Below are 17,275 nucleotides of genomic sequence, written 5' to 3'. Positions count from 1 at the left end.
GAAGTACGCAGGAGGCACTAGGGCATTTTATACAATGTAAATATTTTGCAAGTCCTTCAGAGAAGACATCCTATAATTTCCATTTCCAAAATCGATATTTTTCCATTTCACTTTTCGGAAGTATTGCATGCTTTCCGAGAGAAAAAAACCAAATTAAAGCATATCAAATCGAATTCCAAGATTTACAAGCATTTTATATATATTATTAATATATATTTATTCCACATCAGTTGGCATTCAATTAATGACATCAATGGATGAAAGCTTCTCATTTTCTTGTAAAATATCTAACAAGTAGCTCGTAATTTTATCTTTCTTTCTCAATGAAAAATCATTAGGAAAAAGAAAAAAAAGGAATGATAATCATTAAATTCAGTGATTTCTCCACGGGAGAACCTTTTCAAAATTATTAAAAATGCATTCAAATTCTGGAAAATTCTAGAAATTTTCCTTATTTTGCGTGTTTTTTTGTTGTTTTTCTCATTCAAGATTTTACTTCATTTCTCGGCCGTGTAATAGATGACTAGGGATTTCTCGTCCGGAAGAAAAACGTTACAGATGCTTCAGAACTAATTCCATTCCCTTGTGATTTATGTGCTTTAGTTCAGGACTTGGGGGGCCCTTAAATCAAATGTTTAAGCCATTAGAAGAATAACAAGCTGGTATATGTGCGTATATATATATGAATTTATCTCGGATAATGTTGAAGAATACGAGAGAATTTTTATGACTAAAAAGATTGTAAATTACCGTTTCTTACCTCAGTGTGTTTCCGTAGCTCTTAATCCAGCAATGACTGTGGGATATGACAACGCAGATGTACCTGAAAAATTATTTCTCTCTGTTCTAGTCTTTTTTATCCATAAATGAACCATAAATTTTTGGGCTAGGTGGAATATAATCCCCGATGTTTGTATACTACAGATTGCTCAGCATACACTATGAGAGTCGTTCCAAAATTGTAATGCTTGAGGCACGTCTAGATGATGCGTTTGAATCTGATGTGTTCCCTAAAACTCTCGGTGAGAGGCCTGCGTATCTGTAGAAATGTGTTTGAATCTTGACTACCCCTGAAAGCGTTTGGAGTCTGGCGCGTACGCATAGGAATGAATGAGAATTGTGCATATTCCTAGAAATATCGGTAACCAGTTGTTTCATATATTTTTATATTCAATACGCACGCCTCTTACCCATCTCAAGGAATGTGCATGCCTCTCACCCATCTCAAGGAATGTGCATGCCTCTCACCCATCTCAAGGAATGTGCATGCCTCTCACCCATCTCAAGGAATGTGCATGCCTCTCACCCATCTCAAGGAATGTGCATGCCTCTCACCCATCTCAAGGAATGTGCATGCCTCTCACCCATTTCTAGTAGTGTGCATGACTAAAAAACACTTTTTTACCCTTGGAAATGCCGTTCCGTATACGTAAATGTAAAAACGCATTTGAGTTTTGCATACCCCCGCGATTGAGACTTACACATCCATAGCAATGGGTCTGTCCCTTAACACTTTAAGCGGTTTTTGAAATTTTCCTTATCCGCACTATAACTGCCGCATCTTATATATAAATGTGAAAGTATTTATTTCTGTGTGTATGTATGTTTTTTATACAAATCTACAGTTTTAGGCCGATCGTCGCCAGATTTTTCATATATACCAAACAAGACATCAGTCACCCATTTTTGTCAAATGGCTTATATGTTGCATTGAGTTGATGGCTGTCTTCATGGGGAGAACGACGCGAGTAATTCGAAACTTGCGAGCACGGGGCAAGGGGAGCCACCACTATAAATCTTTGCTAACTTTTCCGACACAACTCTGCCTCTTTTGAGGTAACGGAAGTAAGGTGCTTTGCATCAGTCCGGGGCTGTGAGCAGTTCTATCTATCTATCTACCAAACAAGACCGGGAATGAACCGTAGGCTACTTTAAAAGTTCGCCCGAAATGGGCGAAAATCTGTCGGGCAACAATGGTTTTGGGGTCTCAACAATCACTTTCGGAACGTTTACTTTGGTTACCCCGTGGTTCCCAACAGTTCGTTTCAGACGTGTATATGTCTTTATAATGGTTTGTCACATCTTTAATGCTGCCATTAGAACAGTTTGTTCCTTTATAATGGTTTGTCACTTTTGAATTCCCCCCCCCCAGTAATTGAAGGAAACCCGGGAAGTGCCGGGTATTTTTGCTAGCTGGAAATAAAAGTGTGTTCAGAACCTGAGATATTTCGGGACTGCCGCTATAAGGGTTAAAATGACCGAAAAATGCGTCTGAGTCTTGCGAATCGCCAGAAAAGCGTTGGAAGCGTTCGTATTCCCTAGAAATGCGTTTGAATAATCTCTATAAATGTGTTTATAAAAAGCTTGAGTGTCATTTAGAAAAGCTTGTGTGGCGGTCGTATCCCTAGAAAACCGATGAGGGACTTGCTTATCCCTTGAAATGCGATGAGCCTTACGTACCCCTAAAAATGCGTTCGAAGCTTGTGTTTCTCCTGGAAATGCGTTTGAGCGTGGCGTACCTCGAGTACATCTAGCAGCGCGTGAGAGGCACGCGTTTGTCTACAAATACGTGAAATTCTTTCTCTCCTTTTTGCATATCCGCTGTAGATTCCCTAGAAAGCGCAGAAGCCCAACGTAATTCTTGATATTCGTATCATGTTTGCGTATCCCTGGAAAATTCAAGTAATCTTTCTTATCCACTTATATTGCGCCTTCGCTTATCCTCCCCACCCCCAAATAATGATTAATTTGTGCTAACTAATTTCAAAATGTCATTTAATGGCCCACCACATATCTCACCAGAACGCGTAACACTGGCGGGGAGCTACTACTACTAAACCACACATGCACTTCGTTCATATTCCTCTGCGGAAATTCTAACGAACTGATACATGTTGGAATGTGCGTGTACATGTTGTGAACTTAACGTGAAGTTTGTTTCTGTGTGATGCTTGTTGTGTGTAGTGGTGCCATTTGACACGCGATCAATTTTTCTGACTATAAATTAAGTGCAATGATTAAATAATTGTACCGTTGTAGGTCTGTTCCTCTCTGTCGCGGGACTTTTTCACAGGGAAATCGGCTCGCGTTCGCGCCTCGAATTTGGAAACCACATGAAGCCAACTTTAACCGACCACCACTGTGGCGACGGTGGTTCTCGAACCCGGGTCCGTCGGGTGGGGAAATACACACGTAGAATTGAGAGAAATCAATTGGTTTTTTTTGCGTATAACATGTGCGAAAGGAATCTTATAAAATATAATCCATGAATTTATATTGCGAGCTGTTCGCGATATATTTAGGAATTATTTGCAGTATTGATCCAGTTTTATCTATTTTAAAATTGCTGCAATTTTCGGAAGATAAGTCAAGGGTGTTCGGTTTTGAGAGTGGGTTTTCCACATCCAAGGATTTTATAAAAGTGCAGTTTTTCGCAATTTCTTGATTTTTAATGTTTTTTATCCACTGCACTCTCCTTTGACAATGGCGGTAGATCTGTTTCTTTGTTTTTTTATAATGGGGTCATTCAAGTATTACGTCAGCAAATTTCTAGCCATTTCCACCCCCCCCCCCCCGTCGACGAAAGTCAGCAGAACTCTGCCCCCGTCAGCATAATTTCGTCATCAGCTCTGCCCCCGAATCCTCACGCATATTGGTGAGATCAGAAATTGTGGAACGAATTATGCGAGTTTCCATTATTACCTATGGGGAAGTTTGATTCGAATAACGAGTTATTCGGATAACGAGCACGTTGGAGGAACGGATTAAGCTCGTTAACCGAAGTTCCAATGTATATGTGTGCACGTATATATTTATTTATAACAAAATTAGAGATGCCAGAAACACATTGAATTTTATAATATTTTGTAAGACTGTGGGAAGATCGTCATTTTTTTTAAAGTCGCGGTTATATTCGACTTCCACATTTATATACAACGTTTTGGCTTGACCTCTTGAACGTTGTATAAACGAGGTTTCACTGTATATGGAATACTAAATCAAAGAAAGGAATGAAAAAATTGAAAGTGGAGATATTATCACACAACAAATGAAGCGCCATGTAGGAAAATATGTTACACAAAATGAATAAATGGTGCACATAAAATACCTGATTCCCATTGTTAAAGCTAAGAATGAAACAGTCGCGTTCTAAAAATAAACTATGCACTTCAATATCAGAAATGGTTGATATATATTGAAGCAATTATCTTATAAACGCATGGTCTGAATGCCAATTGAAAAATCATGCGGTAATATATTATAAATTTTAGGTGCGCAGAATCAAAAAAATATTTACGAAATATTTCCTTTTTATGTAAAGGAATGCCATATTTCACCGAGTCTGTCTGTCTGAATTGGACATTGATTCCCTGTCACCCTCATATATTCAACATAGATAGACATTAATTCCATGCATTCATAATAAATTCTAGTTAATCCTGTACCTACAGTGCAGAGCTTATTTGGAACGTTTGATTGTCCATTTCTCGGAGTGGATATTTGAAACCAGCTCAGCAAATACTAATACTTCGGATGGTTAGTCTGCTAACCATCCGAATCAGATCAACTTGAAAGGACAATAATCCGTAAATATTACTATTCAGCACGTTTAATTAGTGAATTAGTAAAGACGTTGTTGTCTGATAACTGTGATATTACAGTGAAACCCTACTTTTGCGGACAGCGGCAGGGGAAAAAAGAATACGTCCGTAAGAGAGTGGTGACCGTTAACCAGGGGTTTGAAAAGCATACTTTTGTTACACGAGAGAAATTATTATTTGTCCGTTGGAGGAGTGACCGTTAAGAGGAGTATTACTGTAGTTTCGATTACTGATATGTTACACCAGGTCAACTGAGATTGTAGTAAGGATTTCCCGTTTCCAAATGGGATTCATTTATATAATTGTGAGTTTTTCCGGTTACTTTATGGGCCTTAATGTATTTTTCTCCTCCAAGGAGTCATAATGCTTATGCCCCTCTGATAATAGAAACTGAACTATGCCCATTCAGTCCAGCTTCTAAATCACGCGTTAATGAACAATTGAGAGAGAAAATTATGTTAATAATACAGGACGATGGTCTAGCATGCGTAATAATTCTCCTACTTTATGGTCGCCTGCCCGAAGATTCTCCTATCTTCTGAGTATTTCTACCGCGTCCTCTTGCATAGGCCTTGGAGCCAACAGTATTCTATAAATAAATAAACCAGCAATTTTCAAACGTTAGTCTACTTACCATCCAAATCAGATCGTTTTAAAAGGAAAATAATCCATCTAATATTATTATTCAGCACGTTCAACTAGTGAATTAATATCAATTGAAATAGAAATCTCAATATTTAATACATTCCATTAGGACAAGTCAAATTGTAGTATGTTTTCCAAAATGAGATTCATTCATATATAATTGCGAGTTTTTTCTGTTACTTTATGAGACTTATTTCTCAACTTTACGGAATATAAATCCATCGGTCTATATTTATTTTATTGTTCCTAAGTTGGGGGAAAAGACTAATTGGCCTATAAATTGGAGTTCGATTATTATAAAACACTGTATGTTGTTTGAGTTTTAAATGAGTTTTACAGAAAACAGTCGATATTATCTTTAGTCAGAATTAGACAATGGCTTTCATACCCCTGCCCATAAACTTAACATATTTATTTGTTGTATTTACGATAAAATCCAGTAAATTCTACTTCTACAGTTCGGACCCGATTTGAAACCTGAAAACTGAGTAGATATATGAAAACGGACAGCAAATGCAAATGTTAGTACATGCACCGTACTAATCAGTTCATATTAGAATGACATTAATCAATTGAACGTTCAAATTAGTAAACCAACACCAGCAATACATTAATTTCGATATTTGATGTATTATATTAGGTCGATTCGAATTGTAGTACGAGTCTTTTTCATTCATATAATTGCGAGTTTTTTTTTCGGTCACTCACTTTATCGGACTTGATATATTTTTCTCCTCCGAGGAGTCATAAGGCTTATATGCTTCTGACAATAGAAACTGAACCATGTCCATTCAGTCCGGCGTGTAAATCACGCGTTCCTGAACAAAGGAGAGGGGGAAATTATGTGAACCCCACACACGCACACACGAATACAGGACGATGGTCTAGCATCCGCAATATTTCTCCTACTTTATGGTCATCTTACCAAAAGATTCTTCTATTCTCCGAGTATATAACCTAAATGGAGAGGAAAAAAATCCACTTTCTATACTGTATATCTCCGCGGTCCGGACTCTCAGCAAATTACTATTGTTATCCCAATTTTTTTTTTTTCTCTCCCGCTCCTCTTTTCTGGTTTGCGTTTCGATTCACTTTCCTCTCTCACTCACAATGTCAGCATCTGGATCTTAATGTTTCTGGAAGTTCACCATTTCCCGCAAATGAGGCAATGTGCTCAGCCCTTATTTCTTTTCCATACCTTCGTTTTCCCCCCCCCTTGATGTCATTTCCTCTATCTCTTTTTCCTCTCTCTCTATCCTGTACCTTAGTACCTTATTCCTAAGGGTGGAAAAAAAGTATAAAAAATACATTATTATTTTTTTTTCTTGTGGAACATTAACATTTGCTTCTGGCCTTAACGCGTGTGTCTGAGCTAAGAGAGCGAGGAATAAAGGAATTAGAAGATACCCCTGGAAGAAATTTAGCTTATGGACTCCTGATCGACGGCCGTTGAAAAAAGTATGGGATGGAAGCTCTTCCCAACTACTGCAAGAACATTAACATTTTTTTTTTTGCCTTGATTTTCTAGCCAATAAAGATAACTGTCCGAAACTGTGGTGTAACTTGCGAAAGTCATTTATGGTGCGTTAAATTATGAAGGCGTATAAGAAATTTAGAAATGATTATTTAACCTAAAATAAATAGTAAAGGATATCCACGCACAAGCTTTCCCAAATCGTGTTTGCGCAGTGCATATCTATGAGATATATTTGACTTCAGAGATACATTTTCAATTGTAAAAAAGTTTTTGAATGATGTGCGGTTACTTAAAATATCTTAAATTTCCCATGGGGGTCGTGTACATAAAAATGTAAAAATTGGTATTTTATGTAGATCCTGTGAGATGAAACTTCGAATCAGTGAAATGTAAATTTGGCTATGAGAAGTCGCAAAATGTTGCGTAATTTTAAATGTAATATTAACGGATATATTTGATTTCGAAGTTTTCAGCATTTGCCGCCGCTGATTTAGGATGTGATTCAAAAATTGCGAAACGTAATTGAAATTGAAAGAAAGTTTTGGAATTTTCGTTATTGTCAAAAATATAACAGCTATATATATGTATATATATATATATATTGTGAATACAAAACTAAAATGTTTGAGTTAATTTTATTTGTGTACAGTAGCTAAAAATGACAACTTTTTAGCCAATGAATGCTTGGCAACGCAATAATAAGTTTCCAAACCAAAACACTAGACTATTTTCCGATAGAGATGGTCACCCCATCATCACCCCGTTGCCCCCTCCCCCCCCCCCCACTTTGGATGTGCTCGTGGTCCAGGGGGCCCAGAGATCAATCTTTATATTTTACAAAAATTACAAAAAAATAAATTAAAACATTCAAAATGTAGTCAAAAATTAGCAAAAACGCACCAAACATACCTTAATAAGGGGAGATATAGTTATGTTGTTTTGAATGTGGTGATGTTGTAAGATGCAGCTTTGGCTAAGAAAAGGTTAATAAACGCCGTACTAGAGATAGTACTCTGGTATTAGCATGCTTTCATCCCTCTCAAAAAAAACGGCTGGGTAAAAAGTATTCACGAATGGCATTCAATCTCCGTACTTTCTTCTTTGTTAGAGAGGGGCTTATGAGTGGTGTATTGTGAAGGTACCATGTGTGGTCACCTGTGGTTTGAGAGAAAAACTACGGTTAGCTCACAAACGTACGAGTTTGTCACAACTTTTAACTGTAGTTCCAGGTCTGATTAGCCATGATGTGCATAAAATGATCTTCGCTAATCCTCATCCGAAAAGCTTAAATAAGTTTCCGTGAAATCTCTGGAGGCAAATGCGAAAAAACAAATCATCTTTCCATTCACAGATAATCGCAAATGGAAAATGAAAACTCAACTTTTTCCAATTTCTTCCAATCGCCAAAATATCTGATATAATAGACGTAAGGCAACAGTTTGCGCAGAGGCACACTTCTTTTGAGAGAGAGAACCAAAAAATTATCCTTGATATCTTTCCGATTTCTTATTTTCATTTGTTTAGTTCCGCAGATCCTTTTTCTCTTCCGTCCTCCATGGGAAAGATTGGAAATGATATCACAAAAAAAATATATATGTTTTTCTTTCCTTTCTCACAATTTCAGAACCGAATCCTGAAGTAGATATTCTACGTGGCATAAACTAGCATCACATGGCGGAATTTCATTCAGTAAAAAGCAAATCAGAAAAGAAGGGATCAGTGAGAAAAGATAAGAAATTGAAGATGTGTAATGGAAAACCCTCCAGGGAAGAGCACTTTCTTTTTTTTTCTACGAGAATACTTCTCTGACAGTAAGATTTTGAAATGAAATACTTCACATGCAATATACCCTTCGTACATTCTTATTTACTTCACCATTAATGTCTTATGCATTCTCTCTAAAATAGTGTGCATTGGATCTGAAAGAACTTTGTGTCTCAGAGATAAACATCTACGGTACTCGTATCATGTATGATACTCTTCAGGATGAAAGCATTATTCCAATATGCACCGAAGATTATAGCAGATGTGGTCCCACGTTTGTGTGTATGGGAACAAAAATTAACGAGTCTGTGTCGGGGTCAGGGCCTCTAGCTTTTAATGGAGCAGAATAAATATAGCGTGTGATAATTATTGATGCAATAAAACCAAAATCTTTTGTTTTTTGCTGTTCTTCCATTTTGTTTCTAACATTGCAATTAAAGTATCAACAGCGCGAATGATGGTCACAATTCAGCGGGTGCAAAACAATAAACCGTATATACTCGTGCATAAGTTGACCCCCTCACTTCAGGACCACCAAAACTGCAACAAGTTGTAAACTCGTGTATAAGCCGACCCCAATCAGCACATTTTAGATGGGGGGAAATTTCATATTTTCATGCAATTGAAGTTACAATGAAAAATGATTCAAATTTTGTAATTAATTTATTCTGATCTCCGAGCTCCTTGTACATCGAAACCCAATACAGTGTAGCACCTTCGTTTTCATCTTCAACTGTTCTGTCATCGACGTCGTAACTTTCAAATAGGATGTCGTCTTCAGTTCCGTTACCGATACGGCACTTTTCAAAGAGTTGATTATTGCTTCTGTGGAAACAGAATTCCATGCCTCGTGAATCCACTGGCACAATAAGCGAATGGTTTCTTTGAACCTCGCTTTCTGTTGTTTCTTTATCTACGGAACTCATTCATTCGGTCAATACATTCCTTGATAATCTTAAAAAGGGTTGTTGATTTTCACATCTAAAGACTGAATGAATGAATGAACGCCAGAACTTTTCCACTCGACTTATCCCGTTGTCGAGATCTCTTCCAGCCCAGCTTCGTAGCACAGTCTGGAACAACACATCTAAAGACTGTAAAATCGAGGATAGGCCACGGTATCAAAGCCGACGACGTATGCTTTTTTTTTTGCCTCCAACATCACCGGTTCTGTGGGCTTGAACATAGCTACAAAAATCACTCTATTGACTAGTAAAGCAATCTAAAGTTGTCCAATAATGTCGCTGATCTTCAAGCTAGCTGCACAGAGACCGTGTAGCTATATGATTTGATGAAGTGAGGATCGATATTTTCCCTTCAAAAACTGACCCGTGTATAGGCCAGCCCCCTAAATTTAGGAACATATTTTCAACAAAAATTCGGCTTATACAAGTATATTCGATATATGCGGGGTTGTCAGAATTATACCACTTAAATGATAGAGAGTGATTGTACACAACAAAGCAAAAAATGTTATGTAACCCAGGTTTACAACCCCCTTTATTGGTATGATACGTGCATTACCTCACTCAACAAGTCAATAAAATGGCAACCTTTCTCCCATCACCGGGAAATTTCAAACAATGTGTGAGGGAAGAAACCAATTCTTCCTTCAAGTTTCACGCAATTACGCAGGGAAACAATCTCGCCCCATTTCTTTTTCAATAGTTTTATGCGTGTGGGGGAAAATATTTTTCCTCTTCAACTCAAAGGGTTACTTTAAGACTTTAAGATCTTTCTCTGTAATTTTTTTGGCGCCAGTTGCTTAAATTGTAGGTAAATATGCGATAAAAAAAATCATTTGCGACGCCAAGTTCCGTTGCAAAAAAAGTTTGTTTGGACGTGTAATAAAACCTCTGTCTTTTTAGCAGTATATTTCTGGGACATTAATGATCATAAGAATATTCACACAGTGCTGCTTGCACCAATAACAAAAAACCTGAAATGCAATCTCACCATCGCTAACTATCCTATCGAGATGATATTAACACTAGAAGGGCCGAACTATACGTTATACCTATAAAGACAGTCATTTTGACCACTGCTTCTTTTTAGGACAATACTTGATCACTAAATTTTTGCAATAAAAAAATTAACAAGAATTGCCTCACAGAATTAATTTATTAATTTTAAAAAAAAAATATTTTCTTAAGTATACAGGGTGTCCATAAAATTACTCCCCATCTTTAAATATGAAAAAAAGAGGACAACTATGAATAAACAAGATTTACCATGATAAAAGATGAACATTACACTTTACATCACATTGCTCTATTTTGATGATGCGTACTTTTTTATACGTGTATAACTGTCTTTTCTATTCAGACTATTTAGATGTTTACAGAAATGTAAAAAAAAATCAACTTTGTCCTTTTTTGAACCAGTGTTATCTGATTCATTTTCAGAATCACAAATTTCTCTTGCTGGTGGATGAAGCGAAAAATTATGATCTTTACCGTCAGAGTTTGTTGATTTACTTTGCATCGTAAGTCTCCTCAGCATCTGTCAGATTCGTTGTCCGCAATGTCATTTAGTACTGTTAAAATAGCGTTATTGTTCAATGACGTCTGTGAGGGGTCATTCAAGTATTACGTCAGCATCGAGGGGGGGAGGGAGTTTCGGATTTGCTGACTTTTGATGACAAGGGGGGGGGGAGAGGGCGGTTGGAAGGTTGCTTACGCCATCAACCAGCCCTTTTTGTAGATATGGAATATTCTAAGCTGCTGACGAAATTTTGCCGACAGGGGAGTGGAGCGTGTCAAAAATGGCTGAAAATCTTCTTACGTAATATTTGAATGGCCCCTAATCTACAAGAACCATTTCTACATTCTGTGAATGAACCTCTGTTTTTCTAGGAAGATTTTTCAAAGCAGATAGTGGCATGAACAGTTATAAAAAGTCTGACTAGAACAAAAAACTAAGCTTGCTAGGCGAACGATCAGAAAATAAAAATTATCCTCAACTCTCTTTGATAACAGAAACTACAACTAAATAAGAAATGGTGTTTTGATTACGAATACATGAACTCCTGCTGTCCTCGCGAAAAGGCTTTTAATCTAGGGCGTAACACATGTTGCAACAAATACCATTATTATTTTTTCTTACCTGTTGTATGTCACTAGTGAGTATGCATTGTATTGTGTGTGCCATCAGCGAGTGATAGGGAATGTAACCAAAAACAAAAACATACAACGCCTACCCAACGCATTCAATTTACATATGACAGTAAAAATCACAGTTAGTTAATAATTGTTAGTTCCAGGTACAAACATCGATATCTTACATGAGCAAAACCTCCAATATCTTCAAATTTCTGTATACCGAGAGAAGTATCGAAGTAATGGAAAGTCATAAAATATTGAGTGCGCACGTTAAGTATTGTCGAGATTATAGAGTTTTCAAAACCAAAAACAGCCAAAACCGCTGCCGTGGCCGTTCTAGTGTGTTAAAGTGTCAAAATTTTTAAAAGCAACCCATTTTGCATCAACAAAACACAGGACAAAGTGACGCGTATAATTCAAAGTTCTGATGGCAAAACTGAGTAGGTCGGACGTATTCATGTATATAAATGTCTTTAATTCATTTGTATGCTAAATAGGTAATTGCCAGGCTCCCTCTATTTTAACGGTACCACAGGAGAGAGAGAGAGAGAAAATGAAAAATTGTGGTTTTACCACAAAACTAGAGATTTCCCCTCCTCTTCCAAAAGTTGTACCCCCTTCATTCAAGTGGCTCGGTGGAGGGCGGGGGGGGGGGGACTTTAATGTAGAAACTCTGTACGGTGTCATGCCGCTTTCGAATTCATTAGCATAAATAGCGTAATGCATATTCTTCTGAGATACGATTCATGAAGTAAATGAGGAAACTGTGCATTAAAGTAATTATACGGAATTACACACCGCCGAGCGGTCGCTTCGTGTGGATTCGTTTACTCTCATCCATGTATACATACAGTCTAAGTATACGTAACGTACTTGTGCGTCTCTAACCCGTGACGTTACGGTACGGAACAAATATATTTGAGATTTTCGTTCGCTAATTAGAATGTTTTAAATGAATTCGTGAAAACATATTCCGACTCGGTTTGAATGATATGAACTGCATGGGAAATGACATTCTAGATTCTGCCATGGTTTGTGGCTTATTGTGCTGTGAGGTGTCACGTTCGTCAAGCAGTTTCTTTATTGAGTCAGGATTCTGCTATGCATAAATATATTGAGAATTGAGGGAAAGCATGCATACGTTGTTTCTATTCAAGTATTTGAAAACTCCAATGGAGCCTAGCTTCATTTCAAAATTCTACTGAATCTGTCAACACACTGCCGTCGGAAGACGTGGGGGAATCCTTAACCAAACGTTGACGACCGAAAGCATGATTTAAGCCGGGTTTTCCTAGGTGTAGAATTTCTGCGCCGTGTGCAGCGTGAAAATGCTGATTGGTTAAAAACCGGAAATTCAGGTTTTTTTTTCAACAATCAGTGATTTCACGCTGCTCGCGCTGCAGAAACCTGCTCCTTGCAAAACCCGGCTTTATCGTTCTGCAGTCATAGAAGACGGTAAACGTGATTGAAGGAAGAGGGTAGCTCAACAAAGTGTTATAACAACCCTCAGTACAATAAGATATATGCAATGGTTTTTAATAATTTATTGAAATAAGGGTGGGAATGATGGTGGACACGATGTATTACAACAGCGAATAACCACCGGCCCGAGGGTCAAATGTGGTAAGCCAAAGGTTCCATCCGGACCGCGAAAGAAAATTATAAAAGTATACAAGTCCGTTCCAAGTAGAAAATATATAGTATTAATGCAGAATACAGAATGAACGAAGCACGTCCAGGCTCTATCGCTATTGCTATTTAAGCACAGTGGTCATAAGACCGCGGGCGTACCGGGAAAACCTACTGGTGTATCAGCCAAGCGAAGCCACCCCAAGCCAACCCAAACCCCCAGAGCGCCCCTCACCAACTCTCTCGTCACCCGCCCGGCACCACCAGGAAGTTCGCGCCCCCAACCTCAACTAAACATCCCCAGCCAAGTCCCACAACAACAACAGCCGCCACCCGAACATCCAAAAACACACATCACTCCCCAAGACCGAATTCTCTCGCCCCCAGAAACATTCCGCCCCTTCCGGAGCTTCATTGTAAGTCAAAACAATAAATAGTTACACACAAAACATATTTGCAGACATCTGGATGCTTCACGACACTGGCCTTTACGGCGCATCCGTTTCGCTGTAATGTCAATTCTCAACAGTTCCTCAAATATTCATTGCATTGCGTGTAGGGCCCTTATGACCTGGCTACACAGTTACCCGTCTTCTTCACGTACAGAGCCCCTGTGGCCAGTCCACACGGAACTCTTTCTCCTTCACGTGCAGGGCCCTATTGGCCTGACTACACGGCTATCCAACTTCTCCACTTGTAGGGCCCTCATCCTAACAAATCCTCAAATGGAAACCGGTGGGATTATGGGCCTTTTTCTCTTATTGGGCCGGCCGATCTAAATATCTTCTATTCTCTCTTGTTCATCGTCAAGGTAAGATCTAAGGATATGCCGGTGAGCATATTAGCCTCTTTTCTCAAAAGGGCCAGCCCTACGTAGCTTCTTTTCCCTCCTGTATCAAAGGTCAGAATACTTATCTAGTAGTATTAATGCAAACACCAAACATGGCCCCCGCTCTGTCCCTTGTGGGATATAATCAGTCTACTTTGCGGCTGGGCCATGTTGGGAAAAAGAAAAAGCCCCGCTAACCACCAAGACCACGGGCCGACCTCCAAACCCCGCAAAGGACTACAGACACTAACACCAAACATGGCCCAGCTCTGAGGCAGATTACCTGGCGGCTGGGCCATGCTGGAAAAACTCTCTTGATGTCCGGGCCCGGCAGGCATCCCCGGCCCGTAAGCCACAAGACCCAACCCCGCCAGGGTCCCCATCGCCTCCGACTCACGGCAATCACACCCCCATAGTCCCCGGAAACCCCCGCCAAGGAGCCCGGGCGGATCGCCCGCAAGAGGCGAACTAGTTAATGCAGATAAATACACAGCATGGCCATATTTCTATGTGGCCATACATACTTCTAACCGTAGATGCGTTCGTGTTTGAGATAGATAGATAGATAGAACCGCTCACAACCCCGGACTGATGCAAAGCCCCTTACTTCCCTTCCCTCAAAAGAGGCAGAGTTGTGTCGGAAAAGTTAGCAAAGATTTATAGTGGTGGGTTCCCTTTCCCCGTGCCCGCAAGTTTCGAATTTCTCGCGTCGTTCTCCCCAGGAAGACAGCCATCAACCAATGCAACCTACAAGCCATTTGACGAAAATGGGTGATTGAATCCAATGACTAGGGAGAAAAATTGCACGTGCGCCTAGTGGCACATAAGGGCCGGAGACCGCAGCCTGGGATTCCGAAAGAAATGTGGAAAAGACTTGTGGGCAAGAAAGAAGAGGAAGAAGCTGGCATGTTGAACTGGGAGAGCTTTGAGAATTATCAAAATACACAATACACAATGTATACAAATTACATATATACAGCGCCTCGACTGTGACGGGATACGAAGAAACAAAGCCTCCGTCCACAGCGCTGAGCAGTTTTGCCTGTCCTATTGCAGAATATGCAATATACACACACGCACAGAATTCACACAGATCCTGCACTGCAACGGGAGTAATCAAACAGAGCCTCCGTTGACAGTGCTGGGCATTCACATTTGAATTACATGCATATATTATTTACTTTACAAAAATTTCCCTTTTTTATACTATTGATAATGCACATAAACATTACTATGAAGGTAGTATTGGGTACAAATATCACCATGAGCTCATACAAATGTATATTCAAGGTCACAAATTACTATCATACTATAAAAGTGCGGCGGGAACAATCAAACACAGCTCCCGTTCACAGTGCTGGGTGGCAGCGATCACATTCGAATTACCCACACATAATAAGTCGCAGCGGGTTTGGTGAACGGGGGAATTTTCTGATTCGTCAGGTGTGAAGAGTCTCAAGGAAATGCCCATAGCTTTTCACTTTGTATCGTTAAACTCGATCAGGATATCGTCGGGATCGTTAGGAAATTCGCAGATGACGTGAAGCTAATGGAGGGTAGTCGTAATCCAAGTGATAGGAGGAGATACTCCAGATGAACTTGAATATGGTTCCAGTATGAGCTTATGAATGGAGCATGACCCTTTTGTATTCATTGTAGGCCATTCCTATTTTGTAGGCTATTCATACTTAGAATAAGACTACCATAAGTATTCTTTATGGGCATTGTATAATATTTTATCATGTTTATACATTGTTTATAATGTTTCTAATTACATTTTTAATTGGGTTGCTTTATTTTTGAAATATATGACATCCATATTTGTTATGGACATCTTTTTCTCAGCCACCTCGCTGGGCATTTTGCCTGTTGTGGTGTTGTATTTGTTTTCGTATTTGACCTGGCATTGAATCAGCGACGATAGTGCGTCCTCAGTTGGTAGAAGGTTGGCAACCCCTTTTTGTTGCGGGTGACATGCAGTCTCATGGATTGTTGAAGGTTTGAGACCGATGTATTCAATAGAATTACGTTTTGCCGACAAAAGGTACCGCTCGTTCTCTGTAGTGACCACACACATATTCTTGGGGGAGGTGTATGAGTCAATTTTGCGATCGGGGTCGAGTACGAAAAAAAAAAAAAAATGCAAATTCATGCCTGTGATGGCATGACAACCTCGTTGGACAATTAGTATGTTGTGGCCTTTCTGTTAGTATTTGCATTTGTATTATGCATAATCACCGGTAAAAGAGATAAATTTAGTGAAATTCATCGAACTCGACAAAATTGTCGGTGATTATGTATTATTACCGGTTATATTATGCAGAATAACAATCACACTTTTACCGGATTTGTAACACTTACCGTATAACATTTCCGTATCTCAAGACAGGTTTTATCACGGAATTATTCAAGTATTTCAGATTTTCCAAAGAATAAATTCTCTCCATACCTAATCTATGATGTATATCACGAGGAGGAAAAGAAAAACAAAGTCCCTTATTGAATTTTCGTTTCTTGTTGCCTCTAAAGACTTATGCCTGCCAGTGCCTTTAAACTTCAAATATTACAAGGACGGGGGGGGGGGGAATGAATATGGTATCGGAGTACAATCCCGTCCGCATCGATGCACAATAAATAATAACAGCAAAAATACAAGAATGTAGAAAAGACTGTAATAGCCGCTGGTTTGTAGTTTCGTCGTCCCTTGAGGCTCTCGAAACCCACGATTCAATGCCCTGGAGGGGAAAGAAATCCTTTTCCACATACGTTCCAGGATTTTATCCTGATTTTATTCTATGTTTTTTTTTTCCTTTTCTCGAAAAAGAAGAAAATTATTTCGGTTATATTTCAAGGAATAAGATCTAAGACTTCCATTTCATGAAACGGTGCTTAAATTCCTTAACTTACAGTCATGAAACAATGATTTTATAATGTTACCACATATCTCATGGTTTACAACATCCATTAACGGCAGGCAGCACAAATTAATATTAAAGTATTTAATTAAGTTTTTTATAAAAGTATTTATATAATTTGGAAACTTTGAAACATAATAAGAAGTTTTCTTTAGTGCATGACTTCGCAAAATCTGAAGAATTCCAAATTTTCACCAGCCATCGAAACATTTTGAAAAAATAATAATTTAAATTCATTTTATTTTTTTAAATCAGTTAATTCAAATCCGAGAATTACAATCGGTTAACACGATCTCGGCTACAACGACAATAAT

Source organism: Pholcus phalangioides, unplaced genomic scaffold (assembly GCF_987345545.1).
Source record: "Pholcus phalangioides strain wild (caught in Gottingen) unplaced genomic scaffold, Ppha-v1.0 ptg000012l_1, whole genome shotgun sequence".
NCBI lineage: Eukaryota > Metazoa > Arthropoda > Arachnida > Araneae > Pholcidae > Pholcus > Pholcus phalangioides.
Note: the sequence above shows the minus strand (reverse complement) of the source record.